Raw genomic sequence first — 14,486 nt, 5'->3', positions numbered from 1 at the left:
TTTAGTAATACCCAAAGTACCTACATATGTATGTATGTCCAAGTGGAACATCGCCACTGTTTTAGTTTTTTGCTTTTTCTCTTACGAAATTTACTATCTTCTACATTTATCAACCACAAGAAACTACTATTTTATTAGGTGCTTTAGATTATAATAGCAGATAAAACTAAACAGCAGTTCATTTTAATGACCTTGGCTGGCGAGAAAGTCAGAATCCACTTTAGCGGAGAAAGCGTCGGCTATTGTTTTGGTTTTATAGTTGTACATAAGTATGTATGTATGTATGTATGTACCTAACTATGTATGCATGTATGCAGGCATGCTTGATAAATTCAAGTCCGGCTTTGTGTTTGTAAAAATGTAGAGGAAACTTAAAATAGAGGGTGAAAAAATCGCTTTGACAATATAAAAGTGTTCGAGAAAGATACAAAAAGGGTATTTTAAGTAATTTTTTTTGTCGAAATTTCAGGAAATACGACAGTAAGTAGATAAGGCGGCTAATAAATAGCTGGAAAAAATGTCGCTGACTTCCAGAGTAGTTGATCAATGTCGCCGATCTGTAAACGAGATGGTTGAAGCATTTCGCACACACATCGTCAGGGTCCCTGACCATTCCGACAATAAGGGAAATAGCAAAGCTGACGAAATTGGGATCCCTCTTCAAACATGTGAAACACTATTGAATGAAAAATTCATAGAAATCGCCAGCAAAAGATGGCAAGTGGCGCCAATTTGATCTATTGGATTTAGTATAAATTTCTCTAGTGCCTCACTGAGAGTAGAGGGTAGGGTTCCTGTGATTAGCATGGCGGCAGCCATCTGTACCGTATTCATTTTGCTCCTTAGTATGAGTGCACTTTTCTAGAGCGCGGTTCTCAGATCCCATCGTTTCCCCACCGCGGCCTTAGAGGCTCAATAGGGCGGATTTGGCTTTTCTGGTTCGCTACCTAGGCTACCGATGTAATTTTACCTCGTTGGAGTGTAAGCCCCACAGAGAGATTAAACTTAATTCGATACTTCTATTTTTGTACGCAGGGGCGAATTATTCAAAAACCAGCAAATTATCTATCCCGCGACAAAAAAAAATTTCTTCGTTAAAGATAAACTTACATAAGTTGTTCTTTCAAATGTCAGAAAATACGTATATGTGCAGGTATTAGTTACAAATAAACGTGTACATATCAGGGGTCGCAAATAATAGTTATTTTCGAAATTTCAATTCAAAACGTTAGTCGGGTAAAACCTGTATATTTAACTTTTATATACATACAGCAATGTGATGCTTGTTCACTAAGGAATATTAATCCTATATGATTTAAATTTTTTGGACTTTTTTCAAAAAAGTCGGCAATCATTCGTTTGTCTTTACTAGGAATGTGCCGGAAAGAGATTTTGCCCGATGTCCGAATTCCGGACACCACGTAAAAACTAAGAGCCGGACTCGAACAATAACTAGATTTCTAAACTCAATCTTCTATAATTGAAATTCAGATATTGGCTAAAATCCGGCCGGATAGCCGGATAACCGGAAGTCTACCGTTCCTATTTTTTACCTATGTATATTTCTTCAATAAAAAATAAAGTTAAATTTTAGCGATCAAATATAAAAATACTTTTTGTTATTTGGTCAAATATAAATGTTAAAATCTGATTTTTATTTTTATTTTTTTGTCAAATACAAAACTTAAAATCTGACTTTTAATTATGGTAAAAAATAGCCGCTAAAATTGCTGCTATAACTTCTACCGCTTAGACTTTGTTGCTCTTTTCATTTTTCCTAATAAACATTGTCGTGGTACAAATCTCAATAACAATATTATAAATAATTAAAGTAAAATTTTAAATTTAATATTTGACCGAAAAAATAAAAGTAAAATTTTAACTTTTATATTTGACTTAAATTTTAATTTAATTTTAACTTTTATTTTTCACCAAAAAAAAATAAAAATCAATTTTTAACTTTTATTATTGACCGAAAAAAATAAAAGTCAAATTTTAACTTTTCTTTTTGACCGAAAAACTAAAAGTCAAAAGTGAACTCTTATCTTTGACTGAAAACGAATTGGTAAAAAATAACAATTATTTATTGACTCTTTTGGAAAATACTTAACAGTAACGTTAAACTACCGGCTCAGTTTAGCTACATTTGTAAGGTTTTAGGAGACGTTCGTGAGACGTTCATGATAAAAGTCGTCCGTTAATCAAACCACGCCTTGAACTATCAAAATGCTTTAAAATCTACAAGTGCATAATTTTTGTATACATACAGTATCGGTCATATCTATAGCACGCCATTTCAGAGTGATATTGTGTGCCACTTATGATTACTTATTTATTTTTAAGAATTTTCAATCAAAATTTAGTTCATTCTCAGACAAACCTCATATATACCCAAGTTTAACAATTTGTAGAAAACTACAAAAAAGTGCATCTAAATTTCAAACTTTTTTCTCAGGAGTGTTAGAATTTGTTGAGTACACAGTTTTTTAGCCCCTGCAATTTTAGTCTGATAATGTGCACATTTCAAGTGGCTACGAATTACCGTTAATTTTCTCGAATTTTTTTGTTGCATTGGCTTCCATATAGTGAATAAACTCAATTTATTTGCCGAAAAAAAATCTAAAAAATCAACCGTTACTTTTAGCCACTTGAAACTTGCACATTATCAGACTAAAATTGATTGGGCTATACATAAAACTTTGTATTCAGAAAAATTCAAACACCGCCGAGAAAAAAGTTTGACATTTAGGTGAAAATTTTTAAACTTGGGTTTATATGGGTTTTGTTAGAAAAAGAACTATATTTTAATTGAAAATTCTTAAAAATAAATAAATAAACATAAGTGGTACACAATATCACTTTGAAATGGCGTGCTATAGATATGACCGATACTGTATATGTGTATGCATTTTTATACTAGTAAAATATTTATTAGCATGTACTATATATAAATCTATAAATGTACATAAATATGTATGCGTATATTAATAACATTTTAATTACATTTTATTCCTACTGACCTGCAAATCCACATTTAACGTTTCGTTTCGCTCCGCTCCGTACCGCACCAAGTAAACCAAATGATATAAAAAAAAATGAAGAAAAATAATAAAAGTCAGCAAAAATCGCCTGCTGCAGAGATAGATGACCACTTCAATCCGGTGCGCATAAATTAGATTTTCATTAAGAGTCGTATCCGCTGACTAACTGACTTTACTGACTGACTGCTGACCGACTATCGGTGTCGCTGGGATGTACATTTGTATGTATGAAGCACTTTAACTACTATATAGAGTTATTTGCTTACGTATTCGCACTTCAGCACTTCCAACGAGTCTGCCCGACTTGCTTATAACTTTCAAGTATCTCACGCGTGCACTATGTACCTACTATGTATGTATTTATGTTTGATTATTCGATAGACCCTGGGTAGGGTATCTGCCTTCTTATATGAGACTCAAACACACACACAATGGGGGTTTCGCACTTGTAATATAGCACTGTTCACAGAGGGTGGCACATTGAACTAACACTAAACTAAAATATTTTATTATTACACGTAAGTACTTGTATATTTTATAGATGTGGGTATATGTATTTACATATATATTTTCTTCTTCTTTTTCAGCTGCTCGGTCGTTTATGCCGCACACACTAATTCAACACAATTTCCGTCAAATTAAAAAAAAATGAAGCAAATGCAATAGCACCCACTAACGATGACTTTCCTTTTTGAAGCCGGCCGCCTGCCTGCCTGCCTGTCTGCCTGCTTGGCTGCTTGACTTGTGCCCTGGACTCGGTTCAGCTTCTTTATAGCATTTCAACACTTGAGTTGTGCTTAGTGCGTTACGTTGCTTGGGCTACATTACGCGTCCTTAAATGGTGGCGCTTAGACACCGTGGCCGCCGCTTTTCAGTACATACGTACATATGTTTTTTGCTCTATGTATGTAGCTGGTTCGCACTTAACCAAACAGTGGTGACAGTTATTACGACATTATGACCAAAACGGACGACCAGCGAATGGACGAGCTAACTGGCTGCGCGAAAGTGTTCAAAGTGCTGCGTTGGACGCTACGGTGGACCTTATGAGGCGTTGCTCTTCAAGTGCTTAGAAGTAAGTAAGTATAGAAGAGCTGGCGGCACTTAAATTTTTGTTTTTTTTTTTGTTTTCAGTTTTTAGTTTTTGTTTTTACAACTGCACACACTTGACTACTTACTAACTATGTAGCTACGTATAATATATACTAAGTACATAGATGTGTGCACATTTAAACAGTTGCAGCCTTGTATGGGGCGAGTCCTTCTTGTTGCATTGCCAGTACTTATGATGTCATTGGCGTTGAATTATTTCGCTCAAGTTGTTGGTTTTGTAGTTTGCTGTTGTTTTTGTTAATTCAAGTACATATTTTTTTTTTTAGTTTTAGTTAGTTACGCTGCGATCGCGTGTACTTGTACTGATAAAACAGTCGCTTGTGTGTGTATGTGTGGGCGCAACTGCCACAATTACCTACCAGTGTGCAACACTTTCTAACTCTGTAACTTGCTGGCTGTCCGTCCTAACTATGCAACACTCCGCCGCCTATTCGCTCTTCGCTAGAAAGAAATGCATGCAAGCGTTGCTAGTTGTGGTGGTATTTGCGGTCGTCTCAGCGGCAACAGGAAACATTGAGTAAGAAAAATGTGACGACGCGCGCTGTGGGAGACTTTTGCGTAAGCTGAAAATTAGTTTAGTTTTCGCGGTTTCCGGCCAAACTGTGTTTGTATGTATGCGTGGCGAGGCTATGGGATTTTTAACGCTACTTCCAACGACCTGGCCGTGGCCAACACGCTGACACTTAATGCAAGTTTGTACAGACTTTGCGCGTTTTGTTGCTATACTTTCTTCTTTGGCCGCGTTGGCAAGCGTTATTTTTGGAGCCACCTATCGTGTGTGTTTTTTTTTGCTTTGTTTTTTTTTTCTTTTCGATTACTCCTTCTCGCTATGCGCTAGCTGGCGCGCGAGTCTAACAGGACAGCAGCACAGCAGCAAACGGATGTGGAGACGCTTGGCGCGGAAGTAGAAGGAGCGCGTTTTGCGTTTGTTACTTCCGTGATTGAGCTGCCGCCCAGCAGTAGTTCGGATATTAGTTGTTGTTGCTGCTGTTGTTGTTCTGGTCGCTGTAATAACTTGCCAATGCAAACAGCGCGCGCATGGACGGACGGACGTTTATGTACGTTAATACTAGTTGGTGACTTGTTTGCGTTAGTTGCTTGATTTGCTAATGCCTGTGTGTGTGTGTGTATTTACCGTTCGCTTGCTGATAGGATTATTTCCGTGGCTTCGCTTCAATTACTATGCGCGATATGGCAGTCAATGCACTACGGGTGTGTTTGTTTGTCTGCCAATGATGCGTGGCGATTCTGCGTTGCGTGGGCGTGCTGCGCATGCTGCATTGAATTGAATTTATTAGCGTTGTGCATTCTATTTGTGCACTTCATTGGCATTAAGTAAAGGGCGTATTGAAAATTATTAGCTAAGCTGCACGGAGTTGTGGCATTTTCCTTGGAGCATTTCCTTTAATCTTTTAGCTTTGCATTTATGTACAATTGATACTCGTAGATATCATGTGCGAGTTTTGCAGTATCTCTCTATTTAAAATGTTTCATTGAGTCTAATAAGTTTCTCAGCTCTTAAAATATCAGTCAGTCACATGCAGGCTGCAATAAAAATTGGCTTGCTGGGATTTTTTACCTTGAAGTGCAGGCAAAACACTGCTTCTGTGGTGATTTAGAGCTGTTTGAGCGATTGGAACACTTTTTTAATTTTCCTTAAAAAAAAAAATTTAATTTGCTGCGTCATTAGCCGTTATTTACTCCATGGTATGGTATTGTATGTGTATAAATAAGCTTGTAATGTTGAGAAGAATTTTAATTATTTTTTGTTCAATTGAGCTCTTGTGCTATTATTTTCGAGCGGTGAAAAGTATTTTTTGTACAAATATTTTTTTCGCGAATTACTGCTCACGCACAACTATCTGCTTCTACTTAATGTTTTTTTTTATGTTTTCATTACACATTCCAGTACGGCAATTTTTTATGCACGAAATTTTATATTTGTATACGACATTCGCTGCATATTTTATGCAAAAGGAATTTTTCAACATTTAAATATTTCTTGTTTTGCTACATTTTCCATTACATTTTTTTTTCAACACCGCATTCTTTTGGTGCGGCGCACACACTCACACTCACCCGAAAAAAAAAATTTCCACAAAACCGTTCAAACGACTCACAGTGCTGCTAGCTGCTTTGAGCCGCAAAGCAAAAACAAAACAAACATACCAAAAGACAAACAAACCGGTTTCAATGTATTTTCAAATGTTGTTACTCGCTCGTCAACTTAACTGGCGCACTCACTTTATAGTACGTACATAACTCGCTCGGTGGCTGTTGCTACCAATGTCTTGCAACACCTTTTTACGCTGCGTCACCACCACACCACACAGCGTTTATCGAATTCAATGGCAAATGGCGTTACACTGCCACTAGCATTTAAAAGCGCACTTTAGAATAATTATTCAAATCCACACACAAAATTTACAATTTGTATCTTATACATTTAGTAGGTATTTAACGAAATCAAACAGAGTGTCAACATTCCAAACTGTGGTTGAGCGCGGCGCAGTTGCCCTAACATTCCGTTACACAAAAACACACGTCCAACTACGAACGTTGCCAAACTTAAACTGACTCGACAATTGACTGAGTAAACTTGACTCTGCCTGAACAAGACTCCATCCATCCAGCGCGTTTGACTTGCTGCTGCGTCGGTTGTCGGCTGTCGCCTGGCGCTATTCTGTTCTGTTGGCGTACGAAATGCAAGTTTTGCGAATTAACCAAACAACCCCACTGCTGTGCGAAACACATTTGCACGAACATAAATAAGAGCAGCGCAAACAAACATACAAACACACACACGCACACGCACACGCATACACGTGCATTTGAACACAGCAGAAGGAGTTGTTGAGCATGAAGGAGCACAACAAACATGCGCAGCAACACCAAAGGCAGAGAGCAAAAACAGCAACAGCAACAGCAGCGCGAATGCGGAAAAAATGTTGTATGGCAGGGCTGCTGCTTTGTTGGTGTAAAAGCGAAGGGATACCATCACCATCGCAAAAACATCAGCTATGCAGCAGCGCCAACACCATTCGCAGCACTATGGCTACCATCAGGTTTATTAACAGTAGCCAACAGTACCAACAACAACAATCACATCAGCTACCCAATATATATGTATGTACATACATACTTATGCGGCCAACTCATTCTGCTACGAGTTGACTTTAGCTCCCCTTTGGCTAAGCCTTAGCTGGTTTCAATCCGCAGCAAAACTCGTACTCGACGGATTCTTTAATATTACAGAGTTTTGCCATGTAATGCAATATAAAGGCTTCCCTGCAGAAAATCGAACTGATTCAGAACTAACTCCGAGCTAACTAAAAAGTTAACGGTGCTGACGCCCGATCTAGGTGAGGTTAGGTTAGGCAGCGTAGCCACTATTTAAGTGACTTCACAGAGACCATGAAGGTTGATAGCGTAACCAAAAAACATCGGATATGACCAAATTACATAGCTAATCTCGGAAGACCAGTAGGTCTTGTTGAAGAACATCGCAGGTCTCTTGGCAAAGTGAAACAGTTGCTTATACCCATTTCAACAGTTGTCTCTGTATTCGGTGGAAAATCTTCTCCCGTAAAACTAATCCGTGGTCTTCTAAATGCGGGACATTCACAGAGGATGTGTTCCACTGTGTGCTTATGCGTTTCGCATCTCTTGCAAATTTTATCATTGGTCTGGGTCAACTTAAAGACGTGTGAGCCCTTTTGTACAACAACCAGTAGGCTAGCGAGAGGGAAGAAACATTTAGAGCCTGCCGAAACGTGGGCTCCCGTTTGATCGCTTGTGGGAAATCGGCACCTCTTCCGTCAGCAGGGCTGCCGACAAGGCGCCTTCTTAGGCCAGTCTGTCGGCCTGTTCGTTGCCCCGTAACGCCGGTTTGCTCGGAGCCCAGTAAAGACAACATCCTCCCGCCATTGTAAGCAGTGGCGGTCTACCCTCGAGGTTACTTTCGTAACATACGAAAAGTGAGAATAAGTGGGTACATCTACTTCTCAGCTTTCACATTCGCATTACTAGAACATATAAGATACTTCCAAGATAGCATTTGAAAGATTTTTTAGTAGTTTATAGCATTCTCAAGACATTAACGAGTCGCATAGAAGACTGTTTGAGGACAATTTTTGTCGGCAATAAAAAGGCGAACCTTTTTTGACTCTTCCATTAGAATGTATATACAAATGTACGCAATCATAAGTAGAGGCGCTTTTTGCTTCCACGGGTGCGCGCTAAGAAGACTCGATTTTGAGTCGCAACTAAACAAAACGCGCGTTTCAATTGTGCTGGTTTGCATTCGGTTTACAGTAGTTCGGAGGCGGCTCAGAATTGGGTAGTGTGGAACTAAAGTTTTTCCAGTCTCTTTCTAAATTTTGCTACAGGGTTTGTCAAGTACACATACAGATGTACATGCACACATTCTTATATACATAGATATGTAAGTGTGTATGTATATACATACGAATCCTTAATGAGTTGAAGAGTAACTAACAGCAACAGTGGAAGAGAACTGGACTCTGACTATAATTTGCTTAGTTGATTGACATTACAGTAAAACAACATTTTCGAGTTTATATATAAAATATTTACAGTTGATCAGCGTTGTTTAATAAAACGGGTAAAACTGATTTTCGGTTAAAAACTGTGTTGCTTAACCCCTGAATGGTAAACATAGTCTTTAGCCCTTTAATGGTAAACATCGCTTACCTTTAAAAAATAATAGTTATTGACATTCGTCATACATGAAAAAAATTCGCATGAAGGTGAGTCAGACTAAGCTCAAGGGGCTGCTCGTTCTGACCGGCCTAAACGGATATGTTAACATGCTAACCTGCCACATTTGGGGTACTGAAAATCCACAGATCATTCAAGAAAATTTATGCATCCACAAAGAGTCTTTGGCTGGTGTGATTTTTGAGATGCCGGAGTCATTGGGCCGTACTTAAACGGTGAACGTTATCGTGATATGATAACAATTTTTTTTATGACCTGACTTATTTGACATGGACTTGGACACTATGTGGTTTCAACAGGTTGGTGCCATTGCCACTCAACGCATCAACCAAAGGCTTCCAGTATACATACATTATCTCACGAAACAGCGAGGTCAAATAGCCGCCGAGATTTTACGATTTGACGTGATAAGTATGGTCTATGCCGGTAAGCCCAAGACGATTTCACCGCTGCAGAACGAAATCATACGCGCTATAAATGATATAAAGCGCGAACTATTCCGAAAACTACTAGAAAATTTTAATACGCACATCCTGTGTTGCCAGAGGAGTCGTGGTAGGCTTTTAATGAATTTTATGTGTCATATACTACATAAGTAAGTTCCATAGACTAAAAAGCGGGATGAAATAAAAAAATATAATTTCTACAAATTTTGTTGTTTTATTTAGATGTTGTTAATAGCGTCAACAGCTACTTCAAGGCAATCGACTCCTTATTTTTTGGCCGCTTATTGGGCATTAAAAGCAATACAATGATCAGATGGGTGGAAAGACAATTGTATTGATAACTGTTCCGAATAGACGCATCCTTCAGCTCTATTTTCTAATTTGGTTATCCGTTTAGCAATCGTAGGCATCTTCAGATCCTGATCCTCCTTTCATTCATGCTTCTCTGCTTGGTATAGCCATGAACTTCTACAATCTATCAGCTATCATCCGTGTTCAATTAAGAATCGCACATAGATATGCACGTAAGTATGTATGTATGTACAAATATTTGTACTTAGATACCTACATACCTTCTTCAATATCAGCAAATCATTATTAAATTCGAGGTTTCAAATTTGAAAGATTTTACATGTGTAGGCTCCACTGTGCCGCGCTCTGACTTCACTGGCTTAGCTGTTTGTATTTTGAATTTACATACATACATACATATGTACATATTAAGTGTACATACAAACACACAAGATATCCAAATATTTTCATGTGTCTGAATTTCAAATGCTATGTTATGAAGGTTCCAACAAGCGGCATTCGTCGATGTAGCCAAACATACATAGATACATATGTACATAAGTATGCATGCATACACAAATATAGATATATGTCGGGCCTGTAAAACGTGTTTGGCTTCCTTTTCCCTGCCTTTTTCCAGCCCCATTTGCGTTTGTTTGTGCTAGTTTTGTTATGATCCGAAATCACATTCTTCATCTTCGCAACTCGTTTTTGGCGCTCTCTCTCGCAATGTAAATTTTTTTTATTTCGGTTGGAGCTAAGGGAGCCCAAAATGTAATTTTCTCTTTGTTGGAATATATGTATGCATGTAAGTATGTATGTATATATTTATACGTATATATTAGGGTGCCCCTCGAAATTGCTTTTTTTGGAAAATGATCAGATCATATTCGCTCTTTGAAATCGAAGCAAAAATAGTAATTCAAAAAATTATAAATCGTCAGGTCGCGACCTCTAAATGACCTTTAAAAAATCTATAAAAATAGGCAATAATATTTCTCATAAAAATTAACCTTCGAAAGACACACTGGGGTGTAAGACACCCCACACAATGTTTACTGGGTTGTGGTTTGTTTACTTCTAATATGTGGAAATATACCGTTACCTGTATGATCTTGTACCTTTGAAAAATTCAATAAGACATTTAATTTTAAATTTATTTTATCTAAATATTTCCAGCGTAATATATGCAAAAAAGCTTAAGCTGTGTGTTTTAAAAGCAACCTTTCCATTGGGGTGCAATTTACCCCAGTGTGTCGTTCACGTCAAATAAAAAAGGTGTGTCCTCCGAAGGTTAATAAAATTGGGTGTGGGGTCTTGAAATTACCGAAAAAAAGCATTTTCGATGGGCACCCTAATATATATATGTATGTCCATATGTATATATGAATGTATGTACGTATATATCGTTACACAACATACATACCTGTTTGTTCATTCGTTTGGCCACAACATTACAGATGTAAAATTGCTTCGTATTACTTCGAGTTCTACAACAACGTGAGTTTGTGAGCAAAGAGAGTGGCATACGGTGTGCTTGGGGCACCAAGTGGTGGGGAGCAGATGAGTTAGCAGCAGCTGTTTTGCATTTTCTTTTGTGCGCAGCATTTGCCTCAATTTGCCGGCTTCCTTTTGTAATTGTAGTTCGTGTTTAGGTTTGTTTTTGATTGTATGCTTTGCTAATGTGATTCGGCGTTGTGTGTATGTATGTACATACATACATACATATGTATGCAATAGGCAGTGTGTTCCATACTAGTGGGTGGGTAGAGGAAATTTCCGCTTTTGTTTTAGCGGTGGTTTAAATTGTACATTAGAGTTGCCAGTCGATTTTAAAATGTAATTTTTGGAAAATGCATTAGATTACACTGGCTTACAGCAAAAATATTCTATGGATGCCACTATCTAATTCGTATGTAGAATTGTTTAGTGAAATGGATACGAATACGTTTTCGAGATATGTACATATTTGCAATTTACCGTTATTCAGCTTAAAAAAAGAGTGGATCCACTTAAATGAAAGCCAATGAAATTCTAATTAAACTATATAGATATCACTTTTCGATAGGCCTGATAGTTTCAGAGAAAGCGAACTATAAAAAGAAGCCCCAGGCGATTGCCGACGCCTTATCAGAGCCATAGCCTAATCATCAATTTTCCCTTTGCCAGAGCTCGGTAGACGAACTTGGCGAGGTTTTCACTACTGCTATCAAAGGCGCTATTGATTCCACAAAATAAAAAGTCAGGACAACGGAATAAGTTTTCCTCGGATTGGGAACTTTGCGAAACCTTACCGATAATCTATAAGTCGGAAATAAGGAGGGTGGTTAGAAGTTATTCTTGGCGAGATATCTGTGAAAGCTTAGGTGCCATGAATACTCCGGATTTAAAAGCGTTTTAATGAAAATCCCTGCACCCTTGGGATATTTAAGGGACGTAGCAGGAAATTGGACAATGAGTAGCGGAGAGTCACAATGAGAAGACTTCTCCTCGATGCCCATCTTCTATCTAATCATACCCAGAAGAAAGCCTTCGGTCAGACTTAAAGATGTAGGTGCTTAGCTGAATTAAGATTTGGCCAGTCTGGTGCTTTTGGAAGCTTAGACTTCATCCTCGATAACAGCGATTATTACGTGGCTAGACTTACAGCAATTAGATCTTATAATCTATGCTTCCAATATCCACTCTGACAGCCATGCTTCGGTCAGCCATAGAGGCTAAACTGATTCAAGATTTAGACTAGCACTAATTATATTTATCTTTCTTTACTCACATCACCTTTCAAGGGGTGAGTGGATGGGAAGCAATGGGTGAAGCTGCACCGGGGAGGGGTTTTCAGGCAACTTCCCTCAACCTCAAATATAGGCTTGCTGATAGTTTATGGCCTGAACTAACATATAGGATATTTTTTTAAGAGTAGGTACCTACCTTTCGCAATTAATTAATGGATTAAATAAAATATTACAACAATGTGGCTTCTAAACGAAAGAGATACTACAACGGCATATTTTGATATAAAATAGTTGCCACCTGTTGAAAAAGTTGCAATCAATTAAATTAACAAGTTAATATATTTTTATATACATATGTAGGTATCAAGGGAGAAAGTTTTACGAAAGCAGTATTGCGAAATTCCTTTTTAAGCGGGCTGCCCCCTGTTTTAGAGTACAAAATCCATTTAATTAAGAATTTAAATGAAATATTTTATAAGGGAATCAAATCAACATAAATCATTTCGAAAACATTTTTGCAGAGGGTTGCCACCCGTTGAGCACGTAAAAATCACTTTTTTTTACAAAGTATACTAAATATTTTATACGGGTATCAAAGGAGATGGGTTTAAGAAAGCTCATTGAGAGAAAAGAATGCGGAAGTAATTTTAATGTGCCTTAGCGACGACTGGAGGAAACCAGCACATATGCAACTGCAAGGCCTTTTTGACTGTAGGGTGTCCTGTCCGTTTAGAGTTCACGCGGTGAGACTTAACATAATAGCGGATCCTACGGACGTTGAGGTGGAATCAGCTGCCACCTGCCACCTGCGTTACAGTTCGTAGTAATGTTACAGAGAACCAATGCATATGGTTGAAGTGTGTCCTTGTTTAGAGCAACCTAACCTTACGTATGGATCGAGTTAGTCTAAAAGGCTTAGTACAATACACTTGAATAGGTTGCAGCGCTAGTATTTTCTTGAAACTTAAATCGCAGCTGCTGAATACAATCGTTGATCTATCAGGGATGCTAGTTATAAGTACCTCTCAATTTCCGTAAGGCCGTAACTTAAGAATCTAAAACCTACAGGTTCTTAAGTTTCTTCCGGTAAGTTAAGTTTTTACTAACCGCCAACACAGTTTGTCCTATAACAGGTTGGCCAAAGTATTAAGTTAAATTAAGTTACGACAATTAAGTCTAGACTAACTGAGCTTTAAGGGCTGCTTTCTCCAATTCAACTTAACTTAGATTAGTCATTTTTTGGACTTATTCATATTCACCATCTAGGCTAAGCCAAAAATGAGCCTTCGATTTGATCAGGTTATTTTTGACTAAGTCCAAAAATTGGCTAAACTAAGTTAAGTTGAGTTGGAGAAACCAGCCCTAAGAGTCAGCAGCACTGCTAATAGCTGCCGATGGGCGAATGCTAGCAAGAGCTAAAACTTCCTTTCTTACTCATTCATATGTATATGCACATTCATTGTATTCCTTCTTATCCATTAAGATTTCGTTAATTTTCTTTTACTAATTTTTGCAATTCATAACCGTTATCGCCACTTCGGTCACTTCATAAGTTCCTTATTTCCTTTCACTAACCACCCTACCTACATATATAAATATTTACGCATGTATGTGGCTGCTTTACAACGTTAACTTCTTTGATTCGCGGCACAGCATTCATGTACATGAATATAAATTCTCGAAAAAGCACACTTTCAAAACTTTTCTCCGAATTTACGACCGTCTCTTGTATAATTTTTCTCTTTCACACTTGCCACTGCCACACTTTTTACAATGCGTTTTTCTTACCAACACAAGTAGGTACTTTAGCCAGCAACAAAAATGACAACAACAACAGCAATAACAACAACAAAATCTTTGCATTTTTATATTCACACTAGGATTTTTATCACCGCTCCTGAGTGCAAGCAATTTTTACACGAATTTCTTTCTTCTTCAACTCTGTTACGCTTCTTTCGGTCTTTGTTTTACAGCCGCAAAATGTCAAAATGCAACATGCAGCCGACAATAGTAACAGCAACAACAACGTGTACTGGCTCTATGCACCTCCTCGCACTCTCGTTGACTACCGGCAAGTCCAACAGCTAAGTGCTGATGACGCGCCACATTTTGTCGTTTTAACA

The 14,486-nt window shown here is 37.9% G+C and overlaps 1 long non-coding RNA gene across 1 annotated transcript; it reads right to left on the bottom strand.

Moving 5' to 3' along the window:
* Positions 1-3,620: 3,620 nt before the first annotated feature.
* On the bottom strand, positions 3,621-6,858 carry LOC108371541 (uncharacterized). Its single transcript, XR_001848763.1, has 2 exons — positions 6,399-6,858; positions 3,621-5,775 (listed from the first exon to the last, which is right to left on the bottom strand). It is a non-coding gene; the product is annotated as an uncharacterized LOC108371541 (long non-coding RNA).
* Between the last annotated feature and the right edge of the window lie 7,628 nt (positions 6,859-14,486).

This window comes from Rhagoletis zephyria, unplaced genomic scaffold, assembly GCF_001687245.7.
Source record: "Rhagoletis zephyria isolate East Lansing unplaced genomic scaffold, Rhagoletis_zephyria_1.1 Rzeph_scaffold_05051, whole genome shotgun sequence".
Taxonomy (NCBI): domain Eukaryota; kingdom Metazoa; phylum Arthropoda; class Insecta; order Diptera; family Tephritidae; genus Rhagoletis; species Rhagoletis zephyria.
This window is presented reverse-complemented; position numbering and strand designations above follow the sequence as displayed.